This window comes from Apium graveolens, chromosome 5 (genome assembly GCF_009905375.1).
Source record: "Apium graveolens cultivar Ventura chromosome 5, ASM990537v1, whole genome shotgun sequence".
Lineage (NCBI taxonomy): Eukaryota > Viridiplantae > Streptophyta > Magnoliopsida > Apiales > Apiaceae > Apium > Apium graveolens.
In genome coordinates this window covers 75912839-75929530 of record NC_133651.1, presented here as the reverse complement: position 1 = coordinate 75929530, position 16692 = coordinate 75912839, and the positions used below count along the sequence as shown (strand labels likewise).

The 16692-nt window shown below is 33.0% G+C and overlaps 1 pseudogene; it reads right to left on the bottom strand.

Annotated features, from left to right (window-relative positions):
• Positions 1–13667, bottom strand: part of LOC141660184 (protein transport protein SEC16B homolog) — a 40638-nt pseudogene extending 26971 nt beyond the window's left edge.
• Positions 13668–16692: the final 3025 nt, after the last annotated feature.

The following is a 16692-nucleotide window of genomic DNA, read 5'->3' as shown; positions in this document are numbered from 1 at the left end:
TACGATCTCAACTCAGTAATATCATCAGTATGAAAAGCATAAGTTGTTTGAGGTACCTTTAACTTAGCAGCTTCAGAACTGCTATCAGCATTTGCCATTAAGGCTTAGTTCACCTCATCTTCAGAATCTGAAGTGTCTGTCCAACTTTTCTTCTTTGTGACAAGTGCCTTGCCTTTGTCACCTTTTCCTTTCTTGCAATAAGGAGATATGTGGCCTTTCTTACCATAATTGTAGCATTTAACATTTGAGTAATCTCCTTTTTCAGACTTTCCTGCTTTGCCTTTAGATTTTCTGAATCCCTTCTTATCAGAACTTCCACTTTTTCTCGAAAACTTCTTTCCCTTTCTGAATTTCCTGTAGGCTATCTTTGTGATACCCTTCACCATAAGAGCACACAATCTCATCATCTCTTCATCAGTATCCATCTCAGATAGACTTTCAGTTTCTGAATCCTCATCATCATCATCAGAACTTGATGAATCTGAATCAGACTTTATGATGAAAGCCTTTTATTTTCCTTTCTTTGAGACAGCCACTTTGGGGGATTTCTCCTCATCCTTAAGAGCAACTATCCTTGACTTTCTCCCATGTCTCTTGCTTCTTTGATCCATCTCAAGTTCATGAGTTTTGAGCATACCATAAATTTCATCAAGAGTAGTTTCATCAAGAGCATAGTTGTCTCTTATAGTAGTTGCCTTCAAATCCCAACTTTCAGGAAGAGCTAAAAGGAATTTAAGATTAGAATCTTCAAGATCATATTCCTTATCCACCAGTGACAGATCATTCAAGAGTTTGACAAATCTGTCATATAAGCCAGTTAATGACTCATCAGGTTTTAAGTCAAAGTGCTCATACTCTTGAGTGAGTATAGTCCTCATGTTCTTCTTAATTGCATCAGTTCCCTGGCATCTTGTTTCCAAGGCATCCCATATCTCCTTTGCAGTCTTGCAGTTAATTACCCTATTTTACATGACATTATCAATGGCACTATGTAGCAAATGCCTTACATATGCATCCTTGGCAATAGATGAGATATCTTCAGCTGTATACTCACTTTTCTCCTTTGGTACAGTCTTTGCTGGCTGATCTGCAACTACAACAGAGAGCTTGGTTGGCTTATGTGGTCCTTCATTAATTCTGTCAAGGTATTCTGGATATGTAGCTTCCAGAAACATAGCCATCCTCACTTTCCATATGGGATACTCAGAAGGTCTCAGCATGGGAACCCTAATAGTCTCATATCGACTGTGGATTTGAGTCTTTGGAGTTTCTTCAGTTTTGGTGGGCTTGGTTTGAGTTTGTTCTTCTTTAGACATGATTATTTTGGATCTTTACTGTATATGTGTTAACAGATTGGCTCTGATACCACTTGTTAGGTCACACACACTGTAGAAGGGGGTTGAATACAGTGTATAATACAATCAAATCGAATTAAGAACACAAGTATGTAATATAGAATAATCTTATTAATAAAATAGTATTGCAATGGAACCGTTCTCTCTCAGTGATGAACAAATATCACGAGAGCTGCTAAGGTTACAATGAATAATATTCTCGATAAAGATAACACATCTAGTGTAAACCCTATGCTGTGTTTATATATCACACAGTTACAAGATAATCTTCTAATTGATATCAAATATAATTCTGTATCCTAAAATATATCAATTAGTTATCTTTTCCTCCAAGTCTTCTATTCTTCATAGAATTCTTCTCCATGCATTTCTTTTCTTATTTTAGTCTTGATCTTCTTTCCCTTCAATCAGTCGTCTTTCTTATCTGAAAGTCTTCTTAAGTACTGATATTATCTCCTGATGAATATCTTCTGATATCTTAAGTTCTGATATCTTAAGTTCTGACTTCAGTATAAGTACTGATTTCCAGTTAAGTCATGATTTGTCCTGTTAGTCAAGATCTGAAAACTAAACACAAATCATTATTAGACATGACATCACAAATATATCTAACAAAAGGCCTTTTTTGTGGAGCATGTGAAAGTAAAACTTTCAATACCTAAGGGATTATGATTAGGAGTTAAATATTTTCATCCCATTTTCGGGGTGAAAAATTGTCAAATTTGCATTCATTAACACTTGTTTTCGCTTCTTTTAAAAACTCCGGAGTAAACTTTGGGTGAATTAAAAATGAAATACTAAAACAAAAAAAGATTGCTCCTCTGCAATTCTTTCTCACACGAGAGTCGGCCGCCCTAGCTTCACCTAACTCTAGCCGCCCTACCTTCTTTTTCATCCTTTTTAGCCATCTCCATCTCCATATTCATCTTTATCTTCTCCTTTTATTCACTTTTTCTTTAATAAAATCGAGATTTGTTTTACAAAACTCGAAAAATCCATTACGGTTCTTCACTTTAGTTTTCAGATCTACTAAGGTAAGAGTTTGGATTTTATAATAAAATTCAGTTTTTGGATTCAAAATCTCCGGTCTAACTACATATTACAATTTGGTGTTATTCCGAGATTTTTGTATTTTGAGCTTTTTTCATATTGTTTTGTTTATGTTATTATTTGTGTGTTGATTGTCTCGCCTTATGTGATGTGTCTCGCTTTGTGCGATGTGGTGGTTGTGTTGAAAATGAATTGGATGGTGTATTGGGAGATCTGGATATCTCGCATCAACAACACTTTCGGCAGGTCTATAGCTGGTGTCCGACAGGTAGATAGCTGGGGTACGTTTGGAACGATGGTGAAAATTACATGTGCTCACCTCTCATAAAGAATATTTGTTCATAACACGAGGCCTCTAAACTCAGTTGTTGCAACTGAGTCCTCTGAACATTGCAATATCAATCGAATTAATGTGAGGGTCAATTGTGAAACTACTATTTTCGGGGGAGATGCTTGCTGGATTGTCCGGGAAACCATTACCTTCATTTTTAATTTTCAGAATATTTATATTCAGTTTGTTAAGCAATCCGAAAACAAAATGGCTAATTATTTAGCTCTATTTATTTTTCAACCTGGTTGCATGATCAGTTGGGGGTTTGTCCCGATTGAATCTCTTTCAAGTCATTAATGAAATATGCTTTAAATTTGGCAAAAAAAAAATTCTGGAGCACCATTACGGAGGAAAATAAAACTATTTTACTTACACTTCACTTGATTTACTTTCTTTTTAAAACTCTTGAGCAAGGGATAAGACTCAAACTTTTCCTTTTTTACCTCAGAATATTTGCAGCAGCCAAAGGAGTAGTTAGAAAAAGATAGAAGAAAAATCTTGAATAATACGAACATAATACACCTCAGCTTTCTTCTTCAATAGGAAATCTCCAATATGTATAATCACAAGCTCGTCGTTCTCTGTTTTGTTAGCAGTTATAATAGTTAAATTCTCTTCCCAGTTACAAAGCATTGAAAAAGCCCCGGCCTGTATTTAACAAGCTATGTTATATACGGGTTTTCTACTGATTATACCTTTACACTTTTCAATTATACTTAATGATAGTCAGCTACTTTCTTGTTTATTTTTCAAAACTCTCATATTCTCGCTTTTTGATTTTAGCAATATATAAACCTGGTTAACATGTCTTACTCCAAAATTTTCTAATTTGTTTGTATAATTCATGTATTCTTTTTTTATTCATTTATCCAAATTACATATTTTTATAATAAAATAATTTGACCATTTTAAAAATATAAAGAATACTAACTAAGAAAATATAAATTCTAGAATAGTGTGGCAAATCTTAATAATATTGTCATAAAACAAATTTTTTTTTTACAATATCAATAACTCTAATGAAATTTTTATTTTCATATCTCAATTTTTTAAATAAAAGTAAAATACTGTTAATTTTATATATACATATAACAAAAATTAAAAAATGAACCAAAATGTGAAATAATTTTAACTGCAATGTTAATAAAACTGTAGCTAAATAGATTCATATCATCTTGCATGAAAAATTCAACAAAAAATGAATTACTTCTAATGTTTTCAAAATTTAAGATGATAAACTGGATTCAAACTTTAGCTGTTTGCAACACTTTTTACTCCGTTTCTGAGGCATTTTCAAGTGCATATGGTTTTCTTCCTCTTTTTCTTTGTCCGGACATGTAGTATAGTTATGACCTTGTTTCTTGTAAAATCTGCATAATTTTACTTGCTGCATATTCACCTATTTTCCTCCTTTTGATCTTTTACTCTTTGGACGCCCTTTGGTCTTTGATTTAGGAGGGCAATAAACAGGGCAACTTAATTAGCATCTTCAAAAATATTGCTTTCTCCCTGGATCTCACTAACCATATCCACCAACCTCTATTGATCAAATATTATCTTACTATGCCAACAATATTATCTTATTATGTCAACGCAATGGAAAGTATAAAGATGGAATAGTGAACATATCTTGGTGAAGGAACACACTCAAAATGTGACGGCAAATGATTCCCCAAAACTAACATGAACACATCAATATTTGTCCATTCTCCATAACTTCATGCTTTTGTATATCACCTTGAGCATAATGTTGCACTAAAAATCCCCCAACACTGCTAGTGTGTACAGTATAATGAATAGCTCTTTTAAACTATTCTTGAAATTTTTTGAAAGAGAATGGAGTCAAGACTTTATGTGCTTGCTCTTCCGGGGGAGAGAAAGTGCGCAGGGAAGCTCCTCTGTATTTCTCTAACATTCTAGCTTGCAACTGATTTTGTCCAATATCTTCGATAGCCAAATCAACCTATAAAAATATTAATATCACAAATAAAATTACATCATAATAAATAATGTTATGAAAAATAGTAAAAAAGATAGTTACATTTAACCTATATTTAATTATATTTAACAATATTAATATTAAAATACAACTATATCATAATCAAAGTATAAAAAAAGATTAAAAAAAAATACTTACTTGCTTTATACATTGGCTTAAACATATACGTGAACTTGGAAATATCTTGATAAATGCATTGAAACTTTCGGATCTCCCAGTTGTGGTCAATCCAGCAAAAAAGTGTTCACGGAGACAAGCAGTTACCCAACACTACACCATAAACAACCTATTGTAACACCAAAAAAAGTGTGAATAAAGGTCAAAAAGCGTTGCTGAAAGTGAAGAAAATGGCTATGGTAACACTTTTTTGAAAAATAGAATCGTAACTAATATTAGTGTTATCATAGGGGTCTATGGTAACACTTTTTCAATTTTTGGTAACACCCGAAAAGTGTAACAATAGAACATCTATGCCTACACTTTTATTGTTTTGGTAACATTAAATTTGGTGTAACTATAGACCTGTGGTAAGAAATTATGGTATTTATTACATCATATTTGGTGTAACCATAAGGATATGGTAACACCATATTAGCCATTGTAACACTAAATTTTGAAAAACAAAGTTATCAATGGCTAAAACTTGTTATCTATAATTACACTTTTATGTGGACCTTTTAAGCTTTTACCTACACTTTTAAATCTATACCTATATTTTTTTGGTATTCACCAACAGAGAATATGAACAATTTATATCATTAACTACACTTTACAGGACTCTTTGCCAACACTTTATGAGAAAAAAAGGCAATATAATATTTGAAAATAGAACTTCCCCATTTCAAAGTTTACCAAACATTAATCAAAAAAAACAATCCAACAACCAAAACAACTAATTCAAGTACCACCAACCACCAACAAGTTCCAAGCTTACCAACCACCAACCATACCAAAACAAGTACTTGAAACTAAAACTAATAGACCACATCAAGATCAGGATTTATAATATCAAACCAAAATAGAGTTCAAATGCATAAAGTATTCCAGTTGCGTAGTCTTCGACTGCTCTTAGGAGTCCACAAGTTTGCACAGCTGCATCCAGGGCATCTGGAGCCCATGATGGTGATCAAATCAACACCTCCTTTTGTCGAACTGCCTGGGTTGATCTTCTAAGAGCATTAGGGAAAAAAATTAACAATACATCAGATGTAAAATGCTACTTCATTCGGATAAAACTTATAGACCCTGGTGATGTGAAAGATCCTATTTAATTATATTAAAAGGATATTTCACATTACAAGGAGTTTTATTCGAATGATGTAGTATCTTACGTCTGATACAATATGAGATTTTTTCTCATCTTTCACTCTCCATGCTGGCCTAAGGCAAAATTAACAGATCAATACATAATGGTTATTATACCTCCAAATACATAAGTAAATTTATGGTATTAACTATTAACATATTACTAGGCTAAAAAACAATTAGAGCAGAAGAGAAATAATGTTGGAGTAGTAAAAATCTTAGTATTTAGCCATTTTTGCCCATGTCTACTAGGATTAAAAAAAATCAGAATGACTCTTGAATTCACGACAACAGGGCATAATGAATGCAACCACATATAAAAACATAAATGATATTGGTTTTAATTTTAGTTTGATGTAACATGGATACAAAAATCACAATTACACCACAATAACAACGTACAAGTGCTTCACCTCAGCAACAACAGATTCATGAGACGCACGTTCAATCTGATTAGCAAAGTCACCCTTTTTCCCAACTTTAATTAAGTAGACCGTATCAGGTAGGAGACCTCTCAGACGATAACTTCATGAAGAATCTGTTAGAATCTCCTCATAATTCAAGGGTCTATGATTCCTTTTAATTCATCTAGCTCTGTCAATATTAACTTGCATGCACTATCAGTAATATTTTATAGACAATAGCAAGAGACCATGATTGATAACTAAATTACAGAGTTGCCCATAAGAGATTATGATGTATGGGCTGCAAAAGTAATATATTGCTGAAGGGAAGTTAAATGAACTAAAGAATTTCTAAACGCACTGTTTATGGGCATTTTAAGTGAAAGCTTCGAATTCAAAAGCAAGTTCATACTTTTCCTTGAGAAACAAGATAAACAAAAAGCAAAGATTCCGCCCATAAGTTAGTTTTTGGAGGAATACCTTAAGCAAAGGTCTGAGATAAAAGCTCCCCTGAAATAAATTATCAAATATGAAAGTCCCACTATGACCAGCCACTTAATTATTTCTTTAACCATCTTCACGACTTCACCACTCAATGATAACAGGACGAAAGGAAAAAGTTCTTCAGAATCTTCTTCTGAATATATATGTACTAATATTTGACTGAGCTTCTGATAGGAAAATGAATTAGGTCCAATGGCCTTTACATGATAGTCGGGCTGCGAGGAAGAAGTGCCATCCATATTGCTATAATATACAAATCCAAAGTCTATAACCAAACTTGCAAACACACCGAAACTATCTAAAATAGCGGGCTACTGGAAAAGAACAAAATATGGACTCTTTCAGGTACTTAAATACTTCACAGTTTTTCAAAGGGAGCAACTGTCCATAAGTTTAAAGGACCTCCCAGGTCAATACCCCCTCTCGACCAATAATGCCTAAGCTGAACTTGCTCTAACAATAGATTTCATTTAGTGAGTGTATACTTGGTATATTAGGTTGGCATACCAGCACAACCAGGGGTTTTGAGACTGCTATAGCATTGCTTCCATCCGTATCGTATATATCCCGCACACAACGATTGTCACATATATACATATAAACATATGAATATACAATCACCAAGAACGGAAAGTCTAGACTTGAGCATGGATGACAATTTTATCCAATAAGACGGATACCCAAATAAAATAAAATCACTTCCAAAATAAACAATCAACTTCTTGAAAGAAAAAAAGGTACCTTAATAGAAACATAATCATCAGTCGTTTGGTTAATTTCAAGGTACATAAACTTGCTTCCTTCTAGCTGCTAGTACACCATCAATGATTACAATAAAAAAAGTGTAGGCATAGATAGTTAAAAATAATTTTAAGGCACCTATGGTCACACTTTAGCTGGTTATACTGAAAAAAACCGTTACAACAGGTCATATATAGTGTAGTACAAGAATGCCTTATGTTGTACAAACCTAATACATGTTTGTTCTTCTTTAGCTTATGTTTCTCAACCACTCCAGGCCATCTATTTTCAAACTCGTCATAAGTATCAAGTCTATACAAACTATAGAAATCTGAACACCAATTAAAATATTGTTTACGGAGGATTCCTGAGAACCAACTATTAAATTTTGATGTAATGTGTAAATAACTCATGATTATGTGTAACAATAAGCTCGGTGACATGCCATTGTTCTGGAAAAATTTCAAAACTTTTCTTCAATGTTACCCTCATATGAGCTTTACAATCACACCTAGTAGATGGAGTATTTCGTTGTTTCAACACTGGATCCACCATCTTTGAAAGTTGCAAACCTCCAGGATGACACACAAAATCTCTTCTCTTGATTTCTCCATCTTTATTTTTGTCAAATCTTGCTTTACAGATAGAAAAACCATATTGTTTAGCATATTTGTGATAAAACAAATATGTTTCTTCTTCACTCAGGAAATATTGGCCAATAAAAGGCTCAAAGTTGATATTTTCATTTTTTTTATTCTATTTCACTAGCTTCTTGTTCTTCATCTTCAATGACTTCTTCACAAAATTTGTTTAGATCAATATTATTCTTATTCATCTTGTGAAAGTTTTAGGAAAAGATAGGGGTTTAAGAAAAAAAAACAGGTGAGATAAACTCACTCAGTGAATACGAAACGATTATGATTGAGTGCAGTTATTTATAACAAATTAACAGTAAAATAAAGTTATGTGACAAACTAAACTTAAAAGAAAGTATACTAAAAAAGTATAAATTTATTAAAAATTAAGATATTAAAAAATTATTATTAGGTGACAAACAAAACTTTCATATTAAAATTCATATTAAAATTATTTATATAAGAATTTTTTAATATTTTTGTTTTTATAAACTTTCATATTTTGTAATTTTGTAATTTTGTAATATTTATTTATTTTTATAAACAAAACTTATAAATTTGTTATTGGGTGACAAATACAACTTTGATACTAAACTTTATTATTATTTTGTAATTTTCTAATATTTATCATCACACAATGTTCTTGTCTAATAATTTCATGTAGTTTCAATTTTAAAAAGAGATAGCAAATTTCTAATATGAAAGTAATTTTTTTACTAGGGTCATTGATATTGACAAAATTTGTATAAATTTTTTATGATAATATTATTGAGGCGCCCCACTATTACAGAATGTTTAATTAATATGTTAAGCTCTTTTTTATTTTTAAAATGACCAATTTATTTTATTATAAAAATATATGATTTGGAGAACTGAATATATATATATATATATCTATATAAGGAACACTGTACAAGAGGGTATGATAAATATAGAAGAAGACATGTTAACCATGGTTAAGCATTGCTAAGATCAAAAAGTGAAATATAAGAGTTAATACCTTTTATGAGAATAAACAAAAAAGTAGCCAACTGTCATTAATTGTCATTGAAAAGTGTAAAGATATAATCCTTAGTCGTGTGCCCCACACAGCAGAAAACCTAAAATGAGCATGCCGAAGAAAAGCATTCTTGATGTGCATCTAGAATACATGATAATTGAGTACAAAAGATACCAAATAAGATGATTTAGTCAAAAGCAGTGTTATGAAAAGCGCGTTAAGCAGCCGCCTAAGCGGCCGTTTAATCGGAATCGGACCATTAAGCGCTTCGATTTTATACTAATCGTAGAAATAAGCGTTTTTAAAGATTAAGCGGCCTTATAAACGGATTAAGCGGTAATTAAGTGGATTAAACAGTCATTAAGCGTTAAAACCGATTTTGACTTGTCAAATTTTTAATTTTAAATATTAATATTTATTTTAATAAAATAATGATCATGATTAAAAAAATAAAAATATATAAGTTTTTAAGAAAAATTTATATTTATATTCTTGATACTTTATTTATTTTCATTATTTTAGTATTACACATATTATTATTATTATATATAAAATTTTAAATAAATATTATTTATTCGATTTAGACCCGTTTAAAATTTCGCTTAAGCATCCGACTAACCGCTTAAGCGCTAGAAAATCTTCCCACCGCTTAGGAGCGATTTACGCTTTTCGGAACACCAGTTTTTTCAAAAAGAAAGATAGAAGATCATAATTATCTCAAATAGGTTTGTCTAAGATTTGTAGAGACATTTTAATTGACACGGGGTGTCCAACATTTTGGTCTTTGTCTGTTTATTCAACAAAGTCAACTAAAAGACGGGCCATGTACCTTGCTGAGTAATTTATAAATAAACTACAATAAAATCTATAAAAAATGAATATTGTGGATGAATATATGCAAACAGCAGGCAACATTAAAAGCTACTTTTACATTGATTAAAAAGAATTACATGCAGTCCAAATCCAGCAAAGAAGAATATCGGAACAGATTAAAGGCAACAATAGTTAGACTTAGCGGATACAAACATGGAAATCAGGGAACAAGTACACTAAGGACCCAGACTCCCAGCGCTTAAAAAATGCGAAACATGGGTTTAACCAGGGTTTTAGTACAAGACAAACGAATTCGAGAATATATTAGGAAGTACGAATTCGGGTTTCAAATTAAATTAATCATTTTTTTACGTAAAAATAAGATTCTAATAGATAACAATAGACCAATAGAGATTACTGGAGAATATACTAAATAGGTTCTTAATAGATTGGTCACAGATATTTTCAATATTGTCCAAAAATCAATTCATACCACTTCCGTTGATCATTACATATCTGTTTCTTCTCATTTCACAGTTCAAATAAATTTGATGCACACCACAAAAGAACAGCGATACTGTGATACAAATAACATGAAGAAATTGGTAACTGGTACAGCAACACAGCTCACAAAATGTGATACAGAAACCTCTTTCATCCCCATTATTAAAAAAAGATTACCTGAGAAGGCTGCTGAGATATCTTTTCGGTAACATATAAACTGTTACTATTGTCGGAGCAGCAATATAAATCTGTGGCCTGCCCTGAAATTAGTAGGCATAAAGTTCGCAAAGGTGACCCTGCTATTAATTGTCGCAAGCCCATTTTCTTTACTGTTTCACCATAGAACTTCATTTAGAAAAAGGATAAGTCAATAATATTTAAAACTTGATGGTTATGCCTTCGAATATGTCAAATGAACTTTGAGCAGTGTTTCTGGGGAAAGTCAAAACTATAAAAACATAAATAGTAATAAAAAAGGATAATTCAGTGCTTAACCCTTAGATCAAAAATAAAATTTTCTTACAAATAATAAATATTACTCCCTCCGTCCCAATTTATCTGTCATGTTTGACTTTTTATGATCAAATTGACTTAATTTTGACCGTAAATTAAATATCAATCTTTCATTATTTTGAAAAACCGAAAAATACACATTAAAGTAGATTATGTATACTTTCTAATTATATAATTTTTATATTTTTTTTCATTATATACTATATAAAATTTTCAGTCAAAATTGGCTAAATTTGACCGCAAAAAGTCAAATAAGACAAATAAATTGGGACGGAGAGAATATTACCCATTTGTTTAAAGTATACTCTTTTCAAACCATAATCGTATTCACTGACCACGTCTAGAATTTCTAATAATTATAGATATAGAAAAAAAAGAAAGGCAAATAGAAATATTGTATTTCATCAATCAGTTCCCTTTCACATCCATATCTAAAACTTAGTAACATTATGTAGGGTAATGACGATATGGAGAATAGAACCTGATCACCAATTTGTGTTGCAAGAATCAATTCTGGTCCCCATAATTCGCCATCCTGTGCAAATCTTTATGCTTCTTTTATTCTGCCAGTAACAAGAAGCTTCTGCACCTCGAAAGCATCTGCCTAACAGCGTAAGGCAAAAACTATTTATGGCAAGAGAAACTTGAATATACATTTGGTCAGCAGAGAAGCAATTACAAGATAAGCTTCAGAACCTGCATCTTTCCTTCAAAAGGAAAATTCTGCACGTAGAGACCAATGTAACCATATTCAGTCACATTTCTTTTAGCAGATGCAAAGAGTTCAGCTACTACAGATTCAGGAGAATCGCTCTCCTTCTAATAAGAACAGAGCCAAGGCGGAAAGTCGTCTTTTAAAAAATAGAACTAGTTGTTAAAGAACAAAGAAGGCGCTGCTTATCTATCAATAGACAATGAAGCAATAAATAAATTAAATATGTATATGAATTATCTGACCGAGGTTATAAAATAGTAGACAATATCGTGAATTATTTGTCAATGACATGATAACTGAAAGAATTCCCTGAAAGATTTATCAATAAGATCAGGAATTAAATTGAGAACCTGTAGCAGGTTTAATCCTTTGCGGATGTACATAAGTGAGCACAAAAAGAAGAACAAACAGATTTTATAAGCTGAGCACCACTAAAAAAATTCCCCTACGAAACTTGTTAATCGTTTTAGATATTCGTTAATGCAGTGCATTTCTTGAAATTAAATGTGTCTCGATATTAATGGCACCTGACTTGCTAGTGTATACAGTTATATATACTTGGTTATTACGACAATACAGTCAAACAGCTCGAGGAATTTAGTAATATTCTTAGCAGGGCCTATATTATACAATTTATGAACTGAAACAATGGACTCTAGTGATACCAAAAATTATGAGATACCTTCAATGCATGATCAGTGCCGAAGGGAGATCGAAGTTTTCCTTTATAGTGACATGCAATTTTCAGCACAGAGAAGAGTAACCGCAAAAGTCCACCTTTTCTATAGTATGTCTGGTGATCCAGAGTTAACAATCTTATCATCAATCCATCTCTCTAATTCTTTGCATGAAACACTCATACCCACCAATGGTCTGTTAGAAAATGGAAAGTTTGAGGCATGTTTTATACATATTCTTGATGTAATTTCCTAAAACTATATGTTAAAAGTTGTTCCTTGTTATAAGTATTTAAACTTTCATATTTGAATCTAAGTTTTTTTCTTAGTATAATCCATAAAGAAATTGAGTTGTAGTTAGTAGTTTGAAATGTTTAATTAAAATATTTACTGACTTATTATACTGTTTTAATGTGAATATTGAATCTGAAACTCAATGCGAATTATCCGTTGAAGTTCAATGTGGATTATCTGTTGAAGTTCAATATGGATTATCCGTTGACATTCAATGTGGATTATCCGTTGATGCACAATATGGATTATCCATTAATGGATTTGTTGAGTGCATTATACATTGATGCTAAGTGCAAATCTTAATATTGACTGTTACGTTTCTGGAAACATTCATTAAATGTAATTTAAGTCTGTATATTTATTTTAATTAATGTAATACATTCAGTTACGTTTTTGGGTTATATATATATTAACTGAACAAAACATATAGAATATATATACTGTAATCACTAAATCGTGAAAACCCAAGCTACTTCTTCTTCTCTCTTTCTCTCCTGCAAACATACAGAATATAGCATAGAGTGCTACGTATCAGTGGACGAAATACTCTGAGCTGTTGTATCCTGGAAGCGATATTGTTGTAACCCAACACAGCGTAAATGGGGCAATAATCTCTTCAAGAACAGTCTAGACTTCTCGAAACGTAGGCGCCTCAGCTGTTCTGGTTTTTTCAGATTGGTTAAAGATTCTGATAGAGCTAAGTGTTCTGTACGCTCTTTGTCAATTTCAGTTAGTGATATATATCTTGTTGTTTGCCTTCATAATTTTGTTTCGTAATTTGGTTAATTACTTGTTCTTGTTAATTGTGATATATATAACTGCATCATTGTTGCGCGTCGTGTTAGTTTCCTTTAGAATTATACCCAACAATCTTGAATAGATTATCTGTATTATATAATAATTAGCAAGATGGTTAATGAAACTGAAGTTCCTAAGACTGTTGAAACTGGTTCTACTTCTGGTGATACTGTTTCCATTGATTGGACTATGTACTGTTTTCCCCAGCCAATTGATTTATCAAGTATGCCTAATAAATTCGGTGGTGGAGTTTCTTTTTCTCGTTGGCAGAAAAAGATGAAGCTCTGGTTAATGGTTAAGGGTCTATGGTCAGTGGTACAACATGATCCTCCTGTGTTGGATCAAGAGAAAGCTGAATCTGTTAAGGCTTATGCTTTATGGGGTGAGAAGGATGTGGTGGCTAGAGCAGCCATTTTGGCAGCCTTGGAGAACACCTTGTTCTATGTGTATTCATCAGATGCCTATACTACTAATTTCTTATGGGATAAGCTGGACCAAACCCATAATACTGATTCTCAAGGTCTTTAGAAGTATTCTATGGCTAGGTTTATTGATTTCAAGTTGGTGGATGGAAAATCCATGACTAGACAAGTTCATGAGTTTGAGATGTTGGTTCATGTTTTGGGTGAGACCGATATGGTCTTGCCTGAGAAGTTTCAAGTGATGTCTGTGATTGAAAAGCTCCCTAAGTCTTGGGAAGAGTTTGCTCTCTCCCTGAAAAGACAGAAAGAAGAGATCACATGGACTAACTTGATATTGGACATCTTTGTACATGAGCAGCACAAGTCCAAACTGGGACATGTGTTGCCTGTGGAACATGGGAGCTCTAAGGTGAATGTAGTGACTGAAGGATAGAAAAGAAAGGTAGTCATTAAGAAGGCTAACATTAAACCTGACAAGAACAAGGCTAAGAAACCAAAGGTGAACAAATCATGTTGGTCATGTGGACAAGTTGGTCATTGGAGCAAGGACTGTCCAAGTAAGAAAGCTAAGAAAGCTGGAGTGGTAGCTCAAGAAAATACTGTGCTTGGGCCTGGAACTACGAGTGGGCCAGTAGCTAACATGGTCATTGGTGAGGTTGTTGCCTCTGGAACCGATGACGGGTATGTTACTTACAACCCTATACTACTTTCCACTTATCTGTCACATGAGTGGTTGATTGATATTGGAGCTAATGTACATATTTGTGCTGATATTAGCTTATTTGTATATTATCAACTGAGTCATGGAGTGACAGTAACGATGGGGAATGCTAGTGCTGCACAACTGCTTGGAATAGAAAACGTGGACCTGAAATTTGCTTCTAGGCGAATTCTATCTCTCACTAGAGTGCATCATGTTCCCTCTATTCTAAGAAATATTATAAGTGGAAGTTGTTTAGTTAAAAACGGCTTTGAACTTTCATTGAAGTGTAATAAAATAGTTATTACTCATACTGGTACATTCTTTGGCAAGGGTTATTTGTCTGATGGTTTATTTTTAATAAATGTTGAACCCGTTTTGGGTGGTTTCATTAATGATAGTGTTGTATCTTCTGTTAATTATGTAGAATCATCTGATTTGTGGCACTTACGACTTGGTCATTTAAATTTTGGTGCTCTAAAGAATATGATGAATTTAGAGTTGATTCCAAAGTACACAATTGATAAGAAATCTAAGTGTCAAGTATGTGTAACTGCTAAACAAACAAGGAAACCTTTTCATAATGTTGTTAGGGATTCAGACTTGGTAGATTTAGTGCACTCAGACATATGTGAATTGGGTGGTGTGTTGACTAAGGATCACTGTAGATATTTCATTACATTTATAGATGATTGTAGTAGATATTGTTGTGTTAATTTGCTTAAACATAAGGATGAAGTACTATATAAATTCATTATGTATAAAAATGAAGCTGAAACACAAACTGGCAAAGTACTTAAACACTTGAGATCTGATAGATGTGGTGAGTATACGAGTACCTTGTTTAATGAACTTTGTGCAAGTAATGGAATAGTTCATGAGGTTACACCACCATACAAGCCTGAGTCTAATGGGGTGGCAGAGTGAAAGAACAGAGCTTTTAAAGACATTATTAACAGTATGCTAATTAATTCCGTGTTGTTTAAGTACATGTGGGGAGAGACTCTGAATACGGCTTGCCATATTCTGAATAGAGTCCCTCTGAAACATATGAACAATACACCATATGAATTATGGAGAAAGCGTAGGACAAGTTTGAGTTATCTTCGTGTGTGGGGGTGCCTTGCTAAGGTGCTTGTCCCTAAACACAAAAGAAAGAAGCTGGGTCCGAAAACTGTTGATTGTATCTTTCTGGGCTATCTTGAAACCACAAGTGCTATGAGATTTTTAGTATTAAAATCTGACATAGATGGTATTATGGCGAATATGATAGTTGAGTTTCGTGATGCAACTTTCTTTGAGGAAGTATTCCCTATGAAGACTGGTATACCTTTGGGTAGTTCTGAGGATGATCCCACTCACACATCGAGTTCTATTCCTGATCATGTGGAAAAAATGACAAATGTGGGGGTGGATCCTGGTAGTAGCTCTACACCTAATGAAGTAGAGGAACCTATAAGGAGTGAGCGTGCAAAGGTATTCAAGGACTTTAGAAGTGACTTTATCACTTACAATGTCAAGGATAAGCCTTTAACTTTCCGTCAAACCATGGATTCTTCAGAGTCAAGGCATTGGAAAGGCGCTGTAAAGAGTGAAATTGACTCAATTGTTTCAAACGAAACATGGAAGTTAGTTGATCTCCCTCCTGGGTGTTCTACTATTAGATGTAAATGGATCTTCCAGAGGAAGCTAAACCCTGATGGCTTAATAGATAAGTACAAGGCTAGGCTGGTTTCTAAGGGCTTTAGGCAAATGGAAGGCATTGATTATTTTGATACATATTCTCCAGTTTCCCGAATGACAACAATCAGAATGCTTATTGCATTTGCTTCTGTACATGGTCTTATCATCCATCAAATGGATGTAAAGATAGCTTTTCTTCATGGTGACCTTGAAGAGGAGATTTATATGGATCAGCCTGAGGGATTTGTT